The sequence below is a fragment of the Schistocerca piceifrons genome, chromosome 8, assembly GCF_021461385.2.
Source record: "Schistocerca piceifrons isolate TAMUIC-IGC-003096 chromosome 8, iqSchPice1.1, whole genome shotgun sequence".
NCBI classification, from domain to species: domain Eukaryota; kingdom Metazoa; phylum Arthropoda; class Insecta; order Orthoptera; family Acrididae; genus Schistocerca; species Schistocerca piceifrons.
Window position 1 is genome coordinate 495,750,127 of NC_060145.1, and position 23,191 is coordinate 495,773,317.

The 23,191-nt window shown below is 42.2% G+C and overlaps 1 protein-coding gene across 1 annotated transcript in view; it reads left to right on the plus strand.

Annotated features, from left to right (window-relative positions):
* The first annotated feature begins 20,750 nt into the window (after positions 1 to 20,750).
* Positions 20,751 to 23,191, plus strand: part of LOC124711650 (PI-PLC X domain-containing protein 1-like) — a 405,069-nt gene continuing 402,628 nt past the window's right edge. Inside the window, exon 1 of the mRNA XM_047241837.1 lies at positions 20,751 to 20,788. The gene's annotated coding sequence lies outside the window, so the exon portion shown is untranslated. The remainder of the gene's footprint in view (positions 20,789 to 23,191) is intronic.

The following is a 23,191-nucleotide window of genomic DNA, read 5'->3' on the forward strand; positions in this document are numbered from 1 at the left end:
AACAGAAAGCAGAAGGTAATCCTCCGCAATATTGAGAGTGGTAATGATGTTCAGTCCCAATGGGGCACTGTTAAATGGGGCGTTCCCCAAGGGTCGGTGCTGGGGCCACTGCTGTTCCTTATTTATGTAAATGATATGCCTTCTAGTATTACAGGTGATTCAAAAATATTTCTGTTTGCTGATGACACCACCTTGGTAGTGAAGGATCTTGTGTGTAATATTGAAACATTATCAAATAATGTAGTTCATGAAGTAAGTTCGTGGCTTGTGGAAAATAATTTGATGCTAAATCACAGTAAGACTCAGTTTTTACAGTTTCTAACCCACAATTCAACAAGAACTGACATTTTAATCAGACAGAATGGGCATGTTATAAGCGAGACGGAACAGTTCAAGTTCCTAGGCGTACGGATAGATAGTAAGCTGTTGTGGAAAGCCCATGTTCAGGATCTTGTTCAGAAACTAAATGCCGCTTTATTTACCATTAGAACAGTATCTGAAATAAGTGACATTTCAACACGAAAAGTAGTATACTTCGCATATTTTCATACGCTTATGTCATATGGTATTATTTTTTGGGGTAATTCTTCTGATTCAAAAAGGGTATTTTTGGCTCAAAAACGGGCTGTTCGAGCTATGTATGGTGTAAGTTCGAAAACCTCTTGTCGACCCCTATTCAATAGTCTGGGAATTTTGACATTGCCCTCACAGTATGTATTTTCTTTAATGTCGTTTGTTGTTAGCAATATTAGCTTATTCCCAAGAGTTAGCAGCTTTCACTCAGTTAATACTAGGCAGAAATCAAATCTGCATGTGGAATGCACTTCCTTGACTCTTGTGCAGAAAGGAGTGCAGTATTCTGCTGCATCCATTTTCAATAAGCTACCACAAGAACTCAAAAATCTTAGCAGTAGCCCAAACACTTTTAAGTCTAAACTGAAGAGTTTCCTCATGGCTCACTCCTTCTATTCTGTCGAGGAGCTCCTGGAAGAGATAAAAAATTAAGCAAATTCCAGTGTTACATTCTTGATTTTCTTTATTTATACTAACGACTTGTTTCATTTTATGTGTTTCTACAATCGTGTTATAATTTCATGTATTGACTCGTTCCATGACCATGGAGACTTCTCCTAAATGTGGTCCCACGGAACAATAAATAAATAAATAAATAAAAATAAATGATAGGAGCTGAAAAGTTTGTGGGACAAAATTTATGGGACAACTGGGGCCATAATATGACGTTGGCTTTTTGTTGCTAGGTGGGGTCGCTTCAGAGATTTGAAGGTGAGCTTTGTTTTTTAAAATGGGATGCTATAGTTTGGTACTTATTTTCTGATAGTAGCTATCGAGACGAATCCAATGATGTGTAACAGTAAGGTCTTTGAAGGTCAACGAAGGTCACAAAGGTGGTATGAACGTCCATTTACAGATGGTGTTCGAAGTGAAAAGCATTAGTATTAATGGAGTGCTGCAATCTTCTTAACACGGATTCAGTGGTATTCCTTATCACATCGGCACTTGTCGAAACACATGCTCTGGCAATTCTCTCTCGCATATCTTCAGGTGTATTTGGAATGTATAAACAATGTCTTTTACGTATTCCCACAAAAAAAAAAAAAATATCCAGAGGCGTGAAGTCTGGCGAACACGCCGGCCACGACATATCTCCTCCGCGTCCAGTCCAACGATTGGAATTGTATCTGCAACTACTTTCTAGCCATCAGCGAAAAAGGTTCCTGACACCCATCGTGTTCGTACCACATTCTGTTCCTTGATCCTAAAGGTATTTCTTCCAATAATAGACATAATGTTTCTTGCAGGAATGTGCTGTACTTCCTACCATTAAGATTTCCTTCGATGAAACAGTAGCCTATAATTATATTCTCCAGAACACCACACCATACATTCGCCGACCACGGATTTTGGTGTGCAACTTGCCGCAGCCAACATGGATTTTTGCCAGCCGGAGTGGCCGCGTGACCGCTGCGGTCGCAGGTTCGAATCCTGCCTGGATGTGTGTGATGTCCTTAGGTTAGTTAGGTTTAAGTAGTTCGAAGTTCTAGGGGACTGATGATCTCGGATGTTAAGTCTCATAGTGCTCAGAGCCATTTGAGCCATTTTTTGAACGTGGATTTTCAGTTGCCCAATAATGCATGTTATGCAGATTAACATTTCCATGGTTCGTGAATGTAGCCTCGTCAGTAAATAAAATCAAATTAATAAATGTGTCACCCCTCTGAAAAAGTTGAGCCCATCGGCAGAATTCAGTGCGACGCATACAATCCGTACCGGTTAATTTTTGGTGGAGACAGATATGGTAAGGATGATATTTATGGCGATGCAGAACACGAACAACACTACTCTGGCTCATGCCAGATTCCCTTGCGATTTGACACGACCTAACACAAGGATCTTGAACCACAGTGGCAAGAGTGTCAATTTCCGTTTCCTCGTTAGATACTTTCCTTTTCCGGATATGTTTCTGGGATATCTTTCAGCGTATAAGTCTCTAGCTCTCACTGAATTTCGTTGGCATTCTCCGGAAATCAGAAGCATATCGACCTGTTCTTCGAAGGACTACATCATTCACATTCGCTTGATTCGACGATACTAGTCTTACCGTTCCTTTTAGAGTTGTATAGCGAAACCGTCGAATGGTGTTTACATACCAATGGCACGATAGACGGATACGCCGTATTCAGTGAGTATTTACTATTTGCACGATATACGAGAGAGAATTGCCAAAGCATGTGTTTCGATAAGTGCGGAAGTGATGAGGAATACCATGATAAGAAGATTGTAGTACTCCATTGCTACCAATGGTCATCACTTCGAACACCTTCTGCAAATGGACGTTCATGCCACGTTTTTTACCTTCGTTGATCTTCAAAGACCTTACTGTTACACATCATTGGATTCCTCTCGATATGCGCTATCAGAAAATAAGTACCAAACTATAGCATCCCATTAAACAAAAAAAACAAAGTTGATCTTCATATCTCTGACGCGACCCCACCTAGCAACAAAAAAACAACGTTATAGAACCATGGACCTTGCCGTTAGTGGGGAGGCTTGCGTACCTCAGCGATAAAAATAGCCGTACTGCAAGTGCAACCACAATGGATGGGTATCTACTGAGGGGCAGACAAACGAGTGGTTCCTGAAGAAGGGCAACTGCCTTTTCGGTAGTTGCAGGGGCAACAGTCTGGATGATTGACTGATCTGGCCCTTAACACTAACCAAAACGGCCTTGCTATGTTGGTACTGCGAACGGCCGAAACGAAGGGAAACTACAGCCGTATTTTTTCCATTGGGAATGCAATTTTTCTATATAGTTAAATGATGATGGCACTATCTTGGGTAGAATATTCCGGGGGTCAAATAGTCCCCTATTCTGGTATCCTGGTAGGGACTACTCAGAAGGATGTCGTCATCAGCAGAAACAAAACTGGCGTTCTACGGATCAGGATGCGGAATGCCAGATCCCTTAATCACGCAAGTAGTTAGAAAATTTGAAAAGAAAATGGATGTGCTGAAGTTAGATATAATGGAAATCAGTGAAGTTCGGTGGCATGAGGCCGGCCGCGGTGGCCGAGCGGTTGTAGGCGCTTCAGTCTGGAACTGCGTGACTGTTACGGTCGCAGGTTCGAATCCTGCCTGGGGCATGGATGTGTGTGATTCCCTTACGTTAGTTAGATTTAAGTAGTTCGAAGTTCTAGGGGACTGATGACCTCAGATGTTAAGTCTCATAGTGTTCAGAGCCATTTGAACCATTTTTTTGGTGGCATGAGAAACAGGACTTCTGGGTGAATCAGGGTTGTTGTTGTTGCTGTTCTTGTGGTCTTCAGTTCGAAGACTGGTTTGATGCAGCTCTCCACGCTTCTCTGTCCTCTGCAAGCATATTCATCTCCGAAAGCTACTGCAATCCACATCCTTCTGAATCTGCTTACTGTATTCATCTCTTGGTCTCCCTCTACGATTCTTACCCCCCATACAACCATCCAGTACTAAACTTGAGATCCCTTGATGTCAGAATGCGTCCTGCTAACCGATCCTTTTTTTTTTTTTTATCAAGCTGTGCCACAGGTATTTTGCCTTTCCAATTTTATTCAATTCCTCCTCATTAGTTACGTGATCTATCCATCTAATCTTCAACATTCTTCTGTAGTACCACATTTCGGAAGCTTCTATTCTCTTCTTGTCTAAGCTTTTTATCATCCATGTTTCACTTCCATACATGACTACGCTCCATATAAATACTTTCAGAAAAGACTTCGTAACACTTAAGTCCTTAACCAATGTTAACAAGTTCCTCTGCTTTAGAAATGGTTTTTTTACCACTGCCAGTGTACATTTAATATCCTCTCTACTTAAGCCATCGTCAGTTACTTTACTGCCCAAACAACAAGTACTACTTTAAGTGTGTCATTCTTTAATCTAACTCATTCAGAACCACCTTAATTAATTCGACTGCATTCCATTACCTTTTTTTTGCTTTTGTTGATGTTCATCTTAGATCCTCTTTTAAGACACTGTCCATTCCGTTCCACTTCTTTTTGAATTTATTTGCTGTGTTTGACAGAATTACAATGTCATCGGCAAATCTCAAAGCGTTTATTTCTTCTCCCACAATTTTAATTCCTTCTCCAAATTTTTCTTTTCTGTCCCTTACTTCTTGCTCAGATTGAATAGCATTAGCGGTATGCTACAATCCTGTCTCACTCCTTTCTCAAACACAGCTTCCCTTTCATGCACCTCGACTCTTACAACTGCCGTCTGGTTTGCGCAAACGTTGTAGCGTTTCGCTTCCTTTACTTTATCCCTGCTATCTTCAGAATTTCAAAGACAGTATTCCAGTCAACATTCTCAAAAGCTTTCTCTAAATCTACGTAAGTTTGCCTTTACTTAACCTATCTCATAAGATAAGTCACAGGGTCAGTATTGCCTCGCGTGTTACTACATTTCTCCAGAATCCAAACTGATCCTCCCCGAGATCGGCTTCTACCAGTTTTTACATTCTTCTGTGAAGAATTCGAGTTAGTATTTTGTAACACGGCTTATTAAACTAATAGTTCAGTAATTTTCGCCGACCGGAGTGGCCATGCGGTTCTAGGTGCTACAGTCTGGAACCGTGTGACCGCTACGGTCGCAGGTTCGAAACCTGCCTCGGGCATGGATGTGTGTGATGTTCTTAGGTTAGTTAGGTTTAAGTAGTTCTAAGTTCTAGGGAACTGATGACCACAGCAGTTAAGTCCCATAGTGCTCAGAACCATTTGACCCATTTTTTGGTAATTTTCATACTTGTCAGCAAATGCTTTGAATACATAGTTGTAAATACAAAAACCGAATGGGGGTAATGCACGATTAAGTTTAATAATGAATAAGAAAACAGGGATTACGTGTAACCTACTATAAACAGCGTGGTAAACGCATTATCGTGGCCAAGATAAACATAAAGCCAAGAACACCATAGAAGTACAAGTTTATATGCCAACTAGATCCGCAGATGATGGTGAAATTGAAGAAATGTATGATGAGATAACATAAATTATTCAGATAGTTAAGGGAGACGAAAATTTAATTATGATCGGGGATTGGAATTTGATAGTAGGTAAAAGGGAAGAAGCAAAAATTGTAGGTGAATATCGACTGAGGGAAAAGAATGAAAGAGAAAGCCGGCTGGTAGAATTTCATCATTGATAACACTCCGTTTAAAAATTACAATGGAAGAGATCTGGAGACACCGATAGGTATAAGATTGATTATACCGGTATAATGGTACGACAGAGACTTCGGAGCCAGATTTTAAATTGTAAGACATTTCCAGGGACAGATTTGGACTCTTATCACAATTTAACGCTTATGAAATGTAGATTAAAGCTAAAGAAATTGTAAAAAGGTTGGAAAATAAGGTGTGATATGGATAAGTTGAAAGAACCAGAGTTTTGGAGGGAGCATTAGACAATGATTGATTAGAACACAGTAGTAGACGAATGAGTAGCTTTTACAGATGAAATGGTGAAGGCAGCAGAGAATCAAACAGGTGTAAACATAAGGCCTAGTAGAAATCACGAGATATTGAATATAACTGATGAAAGAAGAAAATATTTAAGTTCGACAAATGAAGCAGGCGAAATATAATATAAGCGATTAAAAAATGAGGTTGACAGGAAGTGCAAATTGGCGAAGTAGGAATGGCTAGAGGACAAATGTAATGGTTTAGAAGCATTCCAGTACGGGATAGATGGATACTGCCTATAGGAGGCATTGGAGAAAAGAGAAGCATCTGTATGACTATCAAGATGTCAGATGGAAAACTAGTCTGAAGCAAAAAAGAGAAAGCTAAGAGGTGGAGAGGGTCTATACAAGGAAGATGAGGCAATGTTATGGAATTGGAAGAGGATATAGATGAAGATGAGATGAAAGATATGATACTGCGAGAAGAATTTGTCACAGCACTGAAAGATCTAATTCGAAACAAGGTCCTGGGAACACTGTAGTTGACATTCCGTCAGAACTACTGATAGCCTTGGAAGAACCAGCTGTGGTAAAACTCTTCCATCTGGTGTGCAACATATATGAGACAGTCGAAATATCATCAGCTTTCAAGAAGAATATAGTAAATACAATTACAAAGAAAGCAGGTGCTGAGAGGTATGAAAATTACCGAACTATACGTTCAATAAGTCATGGTTGCAAAATACTAACATGAATTTTTTACAGAAGAATAGAACAATTAGTAGAGGCCAGCTCTGGGGAAGATCAGTTTGGATTGCGGAGAAATGCAGTAGCACATGAGACAATACTGACCCTTCAACTTATCTTGGAAGATAGGTTAAGGAAAGGCAAACCTACATTTGTAGCATATGTAGACTTAGAGAAAGCGTATGACAGTATTGGCTGAAATACTCTCTGTGAAATTCAGGGGTAAAATACAAGGACTGAAAGGCTATTTGCAACTTGTACAGCAACCAGACGGCAGTTATTAGAGTCGAGGGGCATGAAAGGGAAGCAGTGGTGGAAAAGGGAATGAAACAAGGTTGTAGTCTACCCCGATGTTATTCAGTCTGTACATCGAGCAAGCAGTAAAAGAAACCAAAGAAAAAATTAAAGTAGAAATCAGTGAGAAGAAATAAAAAATTTGAAGTCTGTAATAATATCAGAGACCGCGAAGGACTTGAAACACCTGTTGAACGGAATGGGCAGTGTCTTCAAAGGAGGGTATGTAAGATGAACATCAACAAAAGGAAAACAAGGATAATGGAATGTAGTCGAATTAAATAAGTCGCCGCTGAAGGAATTAGAATAGGAATAGACACACTTAAAATAGTAGATGAGTTTTGTTATTTGGGCAGCATAATAACTGATGATGGTCGAAAAGAGAGGATATAAAATGTAAATTGGCAATAGCAAGAAAAGCGTTTGTGAAGAAGAGATATTTGTTAACATCAAATATAGATTTAAGTGTTAGGAAGCCTTTTCTGAAAGTATTTGTATGGAGGATAGCCACAGATGTATGTGAAATATGGGCAATAAACTGTTTAGAAACGAAAAGATTCTTTTGAAATGTTGTGCTACAGAATAATGCTGAAGATTAGAGGGGTAGATCACTTAACTAATGAAAAGGTACTGCATAGAACTGGGAAGAAAAGAAATTTGTAGTGCAACCTGCCTGGAAGAAGAGGTCGGTTAATAGGACCATTTTGGGACATCAAGGGATCACCAATTTAGCACTGGAGAGAAGTGTTGGGGATAAAAACTGTAGAGGGAGACCAAGAGATGAATACACTAAGCCGATTCAGAAGGATGTATGTTGCAGTAATTATTCGGATGAAGAGACTTTTATAGGATACAGTAACATGGAGAGCTGTATCAAACCAGTCTTTGGACTGAAGACAACAACATGCAAGACTCTGAGAAAGGACATGAGAGAACACATCAAGAAATATGAAGATGATGCATTAAAATCCAGTCTTGAAGAGAAATTTAGTTTAAAGGTGGTGAAACGGAAATTTATGATTGTAAAGAATTAGTTAGCAGCGTTAGGCACATACCAAGGCCGACTTATTGATTAGAAAGAAATACTTCGATACATTGAGAGTAAATTCAATGATGATACCTTAATCCTAGACGAACTGGATCGTTTCTGTTTCCCCAAACCAGAAATAATCCCATCAGAACTCAAACATGATACAGACAAGATGAAAAAACCAACTGCTCCAGGCAGTGATGACCTCTCAGTCGACATTTTAAAGCTGATGGATGAGGAATCTATAAAGCATATAGCTAAAATATTTTCAAGTTTTTTGGCCAGTGGAAAATTAACAAGAGATTGGAATAAATCGAAAATAATCCTAATAAGTAAGAATGATAGTACTAAAGATATGCGAGCCCTGTCAGGCATCTGTCCATACTGCACAAAGTTTTTACTAGGATTTTGACTACAAATTGAGCTCTACACTTGACCTAGAGCAGCCCACTGAGCAAGCTGGTTCTGTGCAGAAATAATTATAATTTACCAGATGCTCTCTCTACATGAAACAAATAGCATAAAAATGAGTACCATCTACCTCACTATTTTTCCTGCATTCGATTCGACCAGTCACCCAACTGTACTTGAGGTATAACTGAACAAGGAATACTACACAGCTATATTAAAGTGTGACACAACTTATATAAAACCTTCACAGCGTTTGTGAGTATTGTTGAAGAAACCAATGAATTTCCCATTGAAAATGTGTAAAAATGTTGACTATAATACTCCAAAATTATTTTTAGGTATCCTAAAAAAAGGGAGTCCAAATTATGGGAAAGAGATTAAACAATCTGAGGTTTACTGATGATATTGTACTTTTTGTAGATAGTACAGAAGATCTTCAAGTGCTGGTTAGCGCATTTGCGCTAGTCACCTCTGAAGTTGTTCTAAAAATGAACTATGATCATGATGAACAAATGGATGTGTGTGTGTGTGTGTGTGTGTGTGTGTGTGTGTGTGTGTGTGTGTGTGTGTGTGTTGGAGGTACGCATCTGCAAAGGTCACAGGATATGTCCAGGTGGGTCAATATGAAACGAGTCCTAAAACCAGAAATATAGCAACATATTAAGTGATACTGATAAGTTTACGCAAATAATCTTCATTTTTGAAGCCTAAGATGTCGGCTAAGCCGAAGAAAACAGTTTTCGACTCATGTATACTGCCAGTAAAAACCTTGGCTATGAACATGACCATTAAATGAATTAATTTTTAGGAAAATAATAGTAACCCAAAGAGGAATAGAAACCTCAATGCTGGGCTACACAAAGAAAGGCAGAAGCAAAGTAGTTGATATCCGGTGTACAATAAAGGTCAGTGACATAATGGAAGTAATGAATACACTGAAATGGCAGTGGGCTGGTCATGTCGCTCGAACAAAAGATGACACATGGTCAAAACAAGCACTAGATTAGAGCGCAATTTAGCGAAAAAACCGAGTGGAAGACCACGAGAAACATAGGACAGAGACTTAGGACAGACATCTCGATTGAACTGGCAGCGGGAGTAGCAGGATGATGGGGCACCGACTGCATTTTTGATATCAAATACATAGATAGATATTCAGCGATCACAGGCCCTGCAGACCACGCGCTGCTTCCACAAACTGCCGTCATTCCTTCCTGTTTTGTGCCCGGTTCCTCCAGGTGTCTTCAATTCGCCAGGTGGTCCATCCAGCGCTGCCTTGGTCGTCCAATGGGGCGTTGGGTGTTTGGTTTCCCTGTTAGTGGCATCTTCGCCTGTCTTCCAGCTGGCATACAGGGTACATGGCCAACCCATTGTATTCTTTTGCTCTTTATCTTCTGTAAGATAGTTGGTTGTCGCATCACAAGGTAGATTTCCTAGTTTTTCCTCCTCCTCCTCCATTCTCCGTTATCTAAAACTGGTCTCCATATCTTCCTCATTACTCTTCTTTAAAATATTATTGTTTTTCCCTCTCTCGCTTAGTCATGCTCCATGTTTCTGAACGATACATTACTGCTGGGCATATCATTGTAATGTGGATTTTCATCTTAGTGTTCACTGAGATCGATTTAGAGCCAAGTGTCTCTCTGAGGGAATGCATGCATTTCGTTCCCACTGCTATCCCTTCCTTGATGTCCATTTTTATGTTGTTGTCCGTGGTAACCCAAGATCCCAAGTATTTGAACTGGTCTACTCTCTTAAACCTCTTGCCATCTATCTCAAGAAATTCTACCTGCTCTTGTCTTCTTCCTAACTGCATGAATTCTGTTTTGTCTCGATTCACTTTGAGCCCTACCTTCTGTGCAGTATTGTCCATTTTCTGGTACATTTTTTTCAACTCGTGCTTTGATTCACTTAACACTAGTATGTCATCTGCATATGCGAGACAACTGAAGTTACCGTCCATCTCTACTCTAGTCCACTCCTATTGCCTACACTCTTTTATTACTTTCTCTAAGATGACATTGAACAGAAAATATGAGAGAGCATTCCCTTATCTGAGGCATGTCTCAATCTCGAATCGATATCAAATTAATTATGTAAATTAATTAAATTGATCAATTAACTGCCCCCACACCATGATGACGTCATGGATTTTCCACAGTCGGCACATGAATCCCTTTCTCTCCTCTCCGCTCCTCAGCACCCGGAAAATGACGGTAAATAGAAATTTTGTCAAGAAATTCAAAAAATGGCGGGAAATGCAAACTTATTGTTGGGAATATCAAATTTTGTGTGTTCACCTTGAGGTTCGGAGACCAACTGATGTAGTTCACAAGACCACCACCAGAGGGCATTAGGGCACTGTGGTCATCAACTAGACTCTCCCTCCCCACTCCCCAGGCCTCAATCCACCAGTGGGACAACTGCCTCATGGGACACAGACATACAGACAATAGAGCAAAGGCAATGCAACTGTGGTTGGAAGTGAGACAATGCATTCAGCTACAGTACAGACTAATTTGCTGTTCTAGCTCGTACATAAGAATGTTACTCACGAAGGACTGACTTCCTCCGTCCAATGGACGTTTATCGCACAAAATAACGTGATTGTGGTAATCATCTGCCACCATCGTAGATCGATAGAGTATTAACGGAGGTGTGATAGGGGCAGTAGGACGCCTTGGATAGTTATTATTATTGGAGAATCTAGACAGCCTTGTTACAAATACTGGTAATATAAATTGTATCTGAAATGTTATATTCTTTATCAGGATGAATTTAAATGTGCTTACACCCGCTGCAGAACCGTTTTCACTATTTGCATAGCTGGAGCAATGTCGAAAATAGCGTACAAGTAGCTGAAATCGAAACGTCTCGATTGGTAATATGCCTGCAGAGTGTCTATGTGCATATGTGAGGGCTGTCAGCGGTGGATGGTTGCGGTTTGGATACATAACTTGCTAACTGGTCGTCTACAAATGACCCTGCTGGGAAGACGCACTCTGTAGTTCGAGAAGGGAAACTCTTATGGCCCAAGATGTTACCTGCAGTCGACACACTGTCAACTAACGAATAACTTATTACTGGAGTGATAAAAATGTAAATACTCGAGGGCTTTAATTTGTAGACGCCCACAAAGCGTTACGTATCAGAGTTGGAATGTATAAACAAATAACTAAGCACATCTGGTAAGCAATAAGAGCATATATGTATGGAAAAAAAAAATCTGAGCAGCAACAGACATCACTTCCGTGCACATGTCAACTCGCAGTTGCAGACCCCTACACCACGGAATGGAAGTCAAATGGACATGTAGAACTGTTTCCAGACTTTATGTTTCCCTTAACTGCAGCGCTACAAGATTCTGCAGACTTGCTCACTGATGGATCGTGTAATACAACAGCCTGCTATAAAGAGAAGAGACACTTTATTCAATCACAAACATGCACCGCAGACGCACAGGCAGCGTGCTGAGATCGAATCATACTCGTGTTGACAGCTGAAACTAGCTTGGCGAGGAGTACCTGAGGGACCAGTTTCACACTGTGCCCCACAGATGGGGTTGTCTCTGGACTTCCGCCGGCCGCTGAGGTGACGCGTGACCGGGAAAGCCCTTCCGTTGGGCAGGACAATGGCTGCTTGTTTTTCATGGCCGCTTCTCGCGTCCAGTGATAAATTAGAGCTTACCCAACGATTAAAAAAATATTCAACCATACTTGTCGCTAAAGAGCCAGTAGGCTCGACCCGCCTCCGACACCGCATTAGTTTATAACTTATTGCGAGGTAAATGTTATAAATAGTTCCTGAAGTGTAAAAGTGAATATCTCTGTAATGCTTTATGCGAATGCAACAAACGAGGTGTTTACGGATACATCTCATAAAACTGTATCAGAATCTGATAGTCCATTCACTGAAATTATTCACATACTAAAATGAGAGGCCTAAAGGTGGATTTTGCGCAATTAAAAATGCCTTTTATTACTGAATAAATAGAGGAACAGCAAAAGTAGCGGCAGTACCGTAAATATTGGATGTATAGCAAATTATTTAATGTATAATTTTAATTGTTTGTTAATACTTACAAATTCGAATACAGTTGAAAACCATACAAATTGTTGTTTATAAATAAGCTATGGTAGATAAGAGGAAAGTGATAACAACATAATACATCTCGGAAAATTTCCATATGAAAGGCAAAATTAAGAATTTCAGTAATTTTCTCGTCCGGTAGTTTAACTGACTTCAGTGGTGCTTGACCGAGATTTCCTGGGTGAACAGCGGAAATTGCGGGGGGGGGGGGGGGGGGGGGGGGCTAGGTTCGGGCGCCGTTGGAGGTGGTCAGCTGTGTTAGGAGAAAGTTTTGTCTGATGACCGGTGGAATAGCGTTAGATCGTATGTGTGAATTATTCAGAGCCCCTACTTTGGGACACAGATATTTTTCGCTATCTGATGAACTTCTTGGTTTTTGGGTTGCATGTGATACAAGCCGCATTTGTAAGGTTTCAGTGTGTAGCCATTGTGGAATTTATAATTTGGTGTACGTTTGAACTTTAACGGTTTTCTAAAGATAACTGACGCAATTAATCCTGGCTTATTCAACCGCCTCCAAGATCTTAAGAAACTTTGTCAGTCTCTAAAATGAATTTATTGCGAACTGTGACTGTCGATTTTTCTATGTTCTTATCGGAAATAAACTCGAATTCTTGAAACTTTAATAAATATGTGAATGCGTACATGCTTTTTGCATAGCAAACCCTGCCTGCATTCATATTAAATACTTTTGTGGAACATAGAGTACATTGCGACGAATGTGAGTTGGCGCCCCATAGACGAAACGTAGCCAAACTTGTAAGTCCAGCCACATTTACGGAGACCCATTGAAATGTTTGTGCTGTGTAATGTGTGGGTAAACCTTTTTGTGCAGTGTGGGGGTCCGAGCTGATATAGAACTTATGAACAGTTCAGAACTTTGATTTTCGGCGGGTTGATGAGAGAGATTGTATTTTATTTAGTCACACACAACTCAAGCACATTCACATGCAACCCGTACGATCGCTTCCAGACTTCAATTTTCCAGTACATCCTTCATCTGCACCACTCGCTGAGTCTCACATAGGTACAAAGCGAGTGTTACTATACTTTTCATGATCGTCGTATCTAAAGTGCATGCGTGTGGATCATTGGGGAGAGTGGAACTCTTAGGGTTTTTTAGTAGGCTCGCGTAGAAGACGCGCAAATATTCTCGTAGGAAACCAAACGACACACCAATATGCGAGAAATATGGCCGTATACTTATGGGAAACTGTCGAAAAAATATGAAAAACGTCATAAAATAGGTAAACTTAGAAGAAAAGCCGGTATAATCATGAAAAATTGATGTGAAATACGTAAAGATTAAGAGAAATACAATGAAATACGTAAAATCGCGAAAATCTAATAAGACTATGGTAATTGACTGAGACTACATAAAATTAGAGAAAAACACCATGAAATTAGTAAGGAGAGAAATCAATAAAATTGTGTGCTGTAGAGGGGGAGAGTGATGCTACATATACACAACTCAAGAGTGGAGAGAGGACTGATTCTAGAGAAACGGCAATACTATCCCACACATGAGCAGTACAGCCAAACATCGGACCATGACTTCCGTGTGCAAGAGGGAAGTTAACAGTGGCTTGGTAAACTAAGTTGCGATGGCTGCTACATCTCCTCTGGCTGCTGATCGTGGTGTTTATTTCCTCGTAAGATGTCACTGTTCCTTCCTATGCATTTTCGGCTATCGGCGATCGTTCTATGGGACTGTTGCGAACGTATCATAATTTCCGACCCGTAATCAGACATGAACCTCGTAAACGACAGGCGTCATACGTCTGCGGAAACCTACGTAGTGTTTATGTTACAGACAATCAATGTTGGTGTGAAAGGCAGTTGTTTTATCACTTTACTGTTTATTGGAGAGAAACTTGTAGGGAGGCATGCGCTGCAAACATATTTCTAATATTTGAATATTAACAGCGTTGCACTCCACACGACTAATAGGCGGAAATTGCACAGCTCTGGCATTATACAGTGTTTAAGTGCAGAACCGCGTAGCCCTTGGAATGTGTTTATGTACCGCAATCATTTCTCTCTGCCCAATATCTTCTTGGTATGGACACCAAACAATACTTCAGGAGTCGTTAGCACAAGTGATTTACGTAAAACGTTTCAAACTCGTTTTCTAAGTCACTGACAGAGGTTTGTGAGGTACTGCAAATCCTGTGTGTGCACATTTACTTGACAGTTGTCCTGCTTACGAGGTTAGTACAGCATGGTGTGTAACTTCACATGTCAGACATCGCTGCCATACATTTCACTGTTTCCTCCATTGATGGTGATCATTTTATAGGACTGATGCAAGTATACCATACTTCCTGAACCGTAATCGGATGTGAGCACTGTGCACAATACATCTCCGGAAAATGTATTGTGGATGTATCACAAAGAATCTATGTTTTTCTTTGGTGCAGAAGGAAGAAGTTTTATCATGTTAAAGTTTCCCATCGTCGAGAGTGGGATAGAAAACTTGCATGGTGGATATATGCCAGATGTTGGACATATATGTCCTGCATTAGAGTACTAAGAGCGTTGCACTCAGCATGACTAATATTTCGGAAACAACACGGCTTAAACATTGTAGAGCGTTTAAGTGCAGAACCGTGTGTTTATGTTATGCGATCATTTCTCTCTTGCCAATATCTTCTTGGTACTGACCCCAGACATTTTTTGGGCAGAGTGTTTTAAACAGGAGCACATTTGCGTTCTTTGTGCCCCGAAAGTAGTATTTTTCTTACAGTTTTGACGTAGCTGATTTTAAATGGGGTTCCAGGCCGTGGGTGAAGAAAGTATCACTAGGGTCGGGAGTGGTGGGGAGGGGGAATGTTTTGCAGTATGTGTCTGCCCCCAGTAGGCGTAGGCAACATTCTTTCTGAGGAGGAGAATTGGTTCATTACTCTGTGGGGAAAAAATAGAAATACGCTGTACCAACTCTCTCATTGACTAATCAGTTTGTGGTATAATAAAACACCTACGACTACAATAACCAAATATCATTTACCTTTCGACATTATAAAAATAGAAGTGATCAAAGAAAATTCGTTTTCATTCCAAATCCAAAGTTCAGTCAGGCACTAACGTCCATAGGATGATTTAGGGGAAAGGGGGGGGGGGGCTACTACACTACTGGCCATTAAAATTGCTACAGCAAGAAGAAATGCAGATGATTAACGGGTATTCATTGGGCAAATGTATTATTCTAGAACTGACATGTGATTACATTTTCACGCAGTTTGGGTGCGTAGTTCCTGAGAAATCAGTACCCAGAACAACCACCTCTGGCCGTACAAACGGCCTTGATACGCCTGGACATTGAATTGGTTAAAATGGCTCTGAGTACTATGGGACTTAACTTCTGAGGTCATCAGTCCCTAGAGCTCAGAACTACTTAAACCTAACTAACCTAAGGACATTACTCACATCCATGCCCGAGGCAGGATTTGAACCTGCGACCGCAACGGTGGTGCGGTCCCAGACTGTAGCGCCTAGAACCGCTCGGCCACTCCGGCCAGCGGGCATTGAGTCAATCAGAGCTTGGATGGCGTGTACAGGTACAGCTGCCCATGCAGCTTCAACACGATACCACAGTTCATCAAGAGTAGTGACTGGTGTAATGTGACGAGCCAGTTGCTCGGCCACCATTGACCAGACGCTTTCAATTGGTGAGAGATCTGGAGAATGTGCTGGCCAGGGCAGCAGTCGAACATTTTCTGTATCCAGAAAGGCCCGTACAGGACCTGTAACATACGGTCCTGCATTATCCTGCTGAAATGTAGGGTTTCGCAGGGTTCGAATGAAGTGTAGAGACACGGGTCGTAACACATCTAAAATGTAATGTCCCCCGTTCAAAGTGCCGTCAATGCGAACAAGAGGTGACCGAGATGTGTAACCAATAGCACCCCATACCATCAGGCCGGATGATACGTCAGTATGGCGATGACGAATACACGCTTCCAATGTGCGTTCACGGCGATGTCGCCAAACACGGATACGACCATCATGATGCTGTAAACAGAACCTGGATTCTTCCGAAAAACTGACTTTTGCCATTCCTGCACCCTGGTTCGTCGTTGAGTACAGTATCACAGGCGCTCCTGTCTGTTATGCAGCATCAAGGGTAACCGCAGTCATGGTCTCCGAGCTGATAGTCCATGCTGCTGCAGACGTCGTCGAACTGTTCGTGCAGATGGTTGTTGTCTTGCAAACGTCCCCATCTGTTGACTCAGAGATCGAGACGTGGCTACACGATCCGCTACAGTCATGTGGATAAGATGCCTGTCATCTCGACTGCTAGTGATATGAGGCCTTTTTGATCCAGCACGGCGTTCCGTATTATCCTCCTGAACCCACCGTTTCCATATTCTGCTAACAGTCATTGATTCACGACCAACGCGAGCAGCAATGTCACGATACGATAAATCGCAGTCGCAATAGACTACAATCCGGAAACGTGATGGTATGCATTTCTCCTCCTTACACGAGGCATCACAACAACGTTTCAGCAGGCAACGCCGGTCAACTGCTGTTTGTGTATGAGAAATCGGTTGGAAACTCTCCTCATGTCAGCACGTTGTAGGTGTCGCCACCGGGGCCAACCTTGTGTGAATGCTCTGAAAAGCTAATCAATTGCATATCACAGCATCTTCTTCTTGTCGGTTAAATTTTGCGTCTGTAGCACGTCATCTTCGTGGTGCAGCAATTTTAATGGCCAGTAGTATAACTAATATCCGATAGCAATTATAGATAATTGTCTCAGAAAGATTGGTAAACACTGATCTACAAGTGAGACTGCTTACAAAAGACCATCGTAGAATATTATTCATATGTGTGGCATGTATGACACTAATATCAGGACATATTGAACGAACGGAATGGGAAGAAACTTCAATATGTGGTAGATGTTGTACAATGTGACATGCACATTACAGTGGTTTGCAAGGTATGATGTAAATGTGGGTGTAGAAATTGACGTATGCTGTCAGAGAAACCGCGAAAACTAGGCGCGAGGTGCATTTGTCCCTGAAAAAAAAGAAAAAATAATCTTAGAGGCAGCAGGGCGAGCACCTGCTTCACTAGAAGTCCGAGAAGAACATGGCAAGTCCCATAACCTGATTTCGCAGAAGCTTCGCTCCGTGGAAGAGGGGACATAATAAGCAAACAAGTGTCTTCTCCGTAGGTTGTCGGCGGCTACTGATAAAACGACCTACATAATTTTGGATGTAATTTAGATGTCTTTTACCGCGCAACAAGCTCAGCGCAAGTGGTATGATAGTGGCAAGCCTCTCAGTATATCAATTTTGCGTCCCGAGTTCGAAACCCGGTTATAGTGCTTGTTTTATTTTATTTTTTGTTTATCTACCCATGTTCATAAAAGGTTAATATACGAGTGTTCCTTATCAAATTAGGGATAGGAGAGTGTTTTATTGATTCTATAATTACAACTAGATTTCACAATAAATCTGATACATTTGCTAATGTCTCGAAATTTGGTAGAAAATCCGAAGAAATTCTGGTCGTATGCGGCAAGACGCAGTCAATACCTTCGCTGCGCAGTGCCGATGGTACTGTTACCGACGATTGTGCAGCTAAAACGGAGTTATTGAAGGCAGTTTTCCAAAATTCCTTCACCAGGGAAGACGAATGGAATATTCCAGAATTTGAAACACGAACAGTTGCTAGCATGAGTTTCTTAGAAGTAGATACCTTAGGGGTTGCGAAGCAACTCAAATTGCTTGATACGGGCAAGTCTTCAGGTCCAGATTGTATACCGATTAGGTTTCTTTCAGATTAGGCTGATACAATAGCTCCCTACTTGGCAATCACATACAACCGCTCGCTCACCGATAGATATGTACCTACAGATTGGAAAATTGCGCAGGTCGCACCAGTGTTTAAGAAGGGTAGTAGGAGTAATCCATCGAACTACAGACCTATATCGTTGACGTCGGTTTGCAGTAGGGTTTTGGAGCATATACTGTATTCAAACATAATGAATCACCTCGAGGGGAACGATATATTGATACGTAATCAGCATGGTTTCAGGGAACATCGTTCTTGTGCAACGCAGCTCTTTATTCGCACGAAGTAATGGCCGCTATCGACAGGGGATCTCAAGTTGATTCCGTATTTCTATATTTCCGGAAAGCTTTTGACACCGTTGCTCACAAGCGACTTCTAATCAAGCTGCGGGCCTATGGGGTATCGTCTCAGTTGTGCAACTGGATTCGTGATTTCCTGTCAGGAAGGTCGCAGTTCGTAGTAATAGATGGCAAATCATCGAGTAAAACTGAAGTGATACCAGGTGTTCCCCAGGGAAGCGTCCTGGGACCTCTGCTGTTCCTGATCTATATAAATGACCTGGGTGACAATCTGAGCAGTTCTCTTAGGTTGTTCGCAGATGATGCCGTAATTTACCGTCTAGTAAGGTCATCCGAAGACCAGTATCAGTTGCAAAGCGATTTAGAAAAGATTGCTGTATGGTGTGGCAGGTGGCAGTTGACGCTAAATAACGATAAGTGTGAGGTGATCCACATGAGTTCCAAAAGAAATCCGTTGGAATTCGATTACTCGATAAATAGTACAATTCTCAAGGCTGTCAATTCAACTAAGTACCTGGGTGTAAAAATTACGAACAACTTCAGTTGGAAAGACCACATAGATAATATTGTGGGGAAAGCGAGCCAAAGGTTGCGTTTCATTGGCAGGACACTTAGAAGATGCAACAAGTCCACTGAAGAGACGGTTTACACTACACTCGTTCGTCCTCTGTTAGAATATTGCTGCGCGGTGTGGGATCCTTACCAGGTGGGATTGACCGAGGACATCGAAAGGGTGCAAAAAAGGGCAGCTCGTTTTGTATTATCGCGTAATAGGGGAGAGAGTGTGGCAGATATGATACGCGAGTTGGGATGGAAGTCATTAAAGCAAAGACGTTTTTCGTCGCGGCGGGATCTATTTACGAAATTTCAGTCACCAACTTTCTCTTCCGAATGCGAAAATATTTTGTTGAGCCCAACCTCCATAGGTAGGAATGATCATCAAAATAAAATAAGAGAAATCAGAGCTCGAACAGAAAGGTTTAGGTGTTCGTTTCTACCGCGCGCTGTTCGGGAGTGGAATGGTAGGGAGATAGTATGATTGTGGTTCGATGAACCCTCTGCCAAGCACTTAAATGTGAATTGCAGAGTAATCATGTAGATGTACATGTATGGTATCTTCAGGGGTTACAGTCTTCTTAAATTCTCTTAATCTTACATCAGTTTGTAATTCTTATGTTTTATTCTTATGTTTATTGTTTGGAAAGTTTAGGAGCAGTTCCTTGGATGATACCGATCACTGAAGCGTTCCAAACATAGAAATTCCGAATATCGCACAAAGGCAGGTTTGCCAGAGTGGCATTTCTTCGTACGGATCGCATTCGGGAAAGAAATGTCGTTAACATTACTGAAGATTTAATGCTATGGTAACAATTTCGTAGCAAACAACGCATAGTGGATGACTTTTCCGAAAACGGGCGCTTCCAACTGATTATGAATCAAGATACTCTACAGGAATTTGACCAAAAAAAATTCAAGTAATTTTCTCATTTTTTAAATTCGTTCATGTTACATGCAGTTGGAAGCCGAATAAGGACAAAGTTGCTTCAACACACACTGGAAAACATTCGTGTTGTAATCTTCTACGGATAAAGGTAGATAAATGAAAAACAAATTTTTTTTTACTGTCTTTTTCTCAGAAACGGTCGAATATCAACGGACACACCGACACACGTGTTCGCTTATTTTTCTGAGAAATCGGGTTATGGCACTTGCCGTGCTCTTTTCGTTAGCGGCTTGTTCCATCTGCGTCGGGTCACGCCGGCGACGTGTGAGCTGCGCCGTGCACTATTAAACGCACCCTCGTGCTTTTGTTGTGCCGACGCTAAGTTGACCAAAGCCAGAGCTCCTTCTTAGTCCGGATACGCCTCGGTGCCGCGTTAGCAACGCCGCATCGGCTCTGTCGGCGCCGAGTCACTCGCGTACCACCGCCGCTGTGGCTGAGGCAGCGCCTGGTGCGTGCAGTGAGCGTCGCGCGTGTGAGCAGAGTGGCCGACCCGGCCAGGAGGGCACCGCACTCGCACTCACACACGCACTCACACACTGTGTGACGTCACGCGGCCGCTCTGGCCGCCGCCTGCGGCCGCCGCTGTGACAGGCAGTGGCGCAGCACAGGCCGCCGAGCGCAGCCGGGCCGCCGCAGCCGAGCTGAGCTGAGGTGAGTGCCGGCGAGCGCCGGCGAGTACCGACTTCCGCTTACGGCGGGGGGAAGAACCGCCGCAGCCACGCGCACCACTTCCTTACGCAACCCAGTCCGGGATTCCTGGATTGCGCTAAACCGCAGCCTATAGTGTTGTGGACGCGCCACGACTCGAACGGCCCGAGCAGTTTACGTAAAAGTCCGCGAAATCTCGAGTCTCTGATCGAATTTGTGGTCTAGCGACTTCCGGTGGTGAGGACGTGTCTTGGCACTATTCTAGCGATATTGTCGGTTTTAATACTCAACGTTGTAACATAACGTTTTCCAGTTTGCTCGCTTCTATGGCTGTTCTCTACGCCAGGGAAAGAGATTTGTGTAGCAGCTTTGAAATTTGATCTCTTATCTTATGTTCTGTACGTAAATATGATTTTGACTTACACAGCTGCCAGACTTCAATCTATTGTATTAATACGAGGGCTATCCACAAAGTACATTACGTTTTGGAATTAAAAATAAATAGAGTATTGGAAATTTTTTTTATTATATACAGATGAAAGCCATACTTAAATACTACTTTTCTACATAGTTGCCATTTAAATTACGGCACTTATCGTAGCGATGGACGAGCTTGGAAATTCCTTCGTCGTAAAATTCGGCCGCCTGCGCCTTCAACTACGTGGTTACATCTTCTTGAAGCTGTGCGTCGTCATCAAAACGCTGCATAGCCAACCACTTCTTCATTGCTGGGAATAAGTGGAAGTCGCTCGGTGCCAGGTCGGCACTGTACGGCGGATGAGGACACAACTCCCACTTAAAAAGATTCGAGAACTTCACGAGTAGCATTTGCCCTGTGGGCCCGGGCGTTGTCGTGAATCAGAAAGATCTTTGAGCCCAACTTTCCACTGCGCTTCTTTTGTATTGCTCTTCTGAGGTTGTGCAGAGTTTGCCAGTACCTTTGAGTTTATTGTAGTGCCTCTTTCCAGGAAACCCACAAAAATCGTATTTCTACCGGGTTACTGATTAACCATATATATATACAGGGTGTTTCAAAAATGACCGGTATATTTGAAACGGCAATAAAAACTGAACGAGCAGCGATAGAAATACACCGTTTGTTGCAATATGCTTGGGACAACAGTACATTTTCAGGCAGACAAATTTTCGAAATTACAGTATTTACAATTTTCAACAACAGATGGTGCTGCGGTCTGGGAAACTATATAGTACGATATTTTCCACATATCCACCATGCGTAGCAACAATATGGCGTAGTCTCTGAATGAAATTACCCGAAACCTTTGACAACGTGTCTGGCGGAATGGCTTCACATGCAGATGAGATGTACTGCTTCAGCTGTTCAATTGTTTCTGGATTCTGGCGGTACACCTGGTCTTTCAAGTGTCCCCACAGAAAGAAGTCACAGGGGTTCATGTCTGGCGAATAGGGAGGCCAATCCACGCCGCCCCCTGTATGTTTCGGATAGCCCAAAGCAATCACACGATCATCGAAATATTCATTCAGGAAATTAAAGACGTCGGCCGTGCGATGTGGCCGGGCACCATCTTGCATAAACCACGAGGTGTTCGCAGTGTCGTCTAAGGCAGTTTGTACCGCCACAAATTCACGAAGAATGTCCAGATAGCGTGATGCAGTAATCGTTTCGGATCTGAAAAATGGGCCAATGATTCGTTTGGAAGAAATGGCGGCCCAGACCAGTACTTTTTGAGGTTGCAGGGACGATGGGACTGCAACATGGGGCTTTTCGGTTCCCCATATGCGCCAGTTCTGTTTATTGACGAAGCCGTCCAGGTAAAAATAAGCTTCGTCAGTAAACCAAATGCTGCCCACACGCATATCGCCGTCATCAATCCTGTGCACTACATCGTTAGCGAATGTCTCTCGTGCAGCAATGGTAGCGGCGCTGAGGGGTTGCCGCATTTGAATTTTGTATGGATAGAGGTGTAAACTCTGGCGCATGAGACGATACGTGGACGTTGGCGTCATTTGGACCGCAGCTGCAATTCGGCGAACGGAGACCCGAGGCCGCTGTTGGATCACCTGCTGCACTAGCTGCGCGTTGCCCTCTGTGGTTGCCGTACGCGGTCGCCCTACTTTTCCAGCACGTTCATCCGTCACGTTCCCAGTACGTTGAAATTTTTCAAACAGATCCTTTATTGTATCGCTTTTCGGTCCTTTGGTTACATTAAACCTCCGTTGAAAACTTCGTCTTGTTGCAACAACACTGTGTTCTAGGCGGTGGAATTCCAACACCAGAAAAATCCTCTAATCTAAAGAATAAACCATGTTGTCTACAGCACACTTGCATGTTGTGAACAGCACACGCTTACAGCAGAAAGACGACGTACAGAATGGCGCACCCACAGACTGCGTTGCCTTCTATATCTTTCACATCACTTGCAG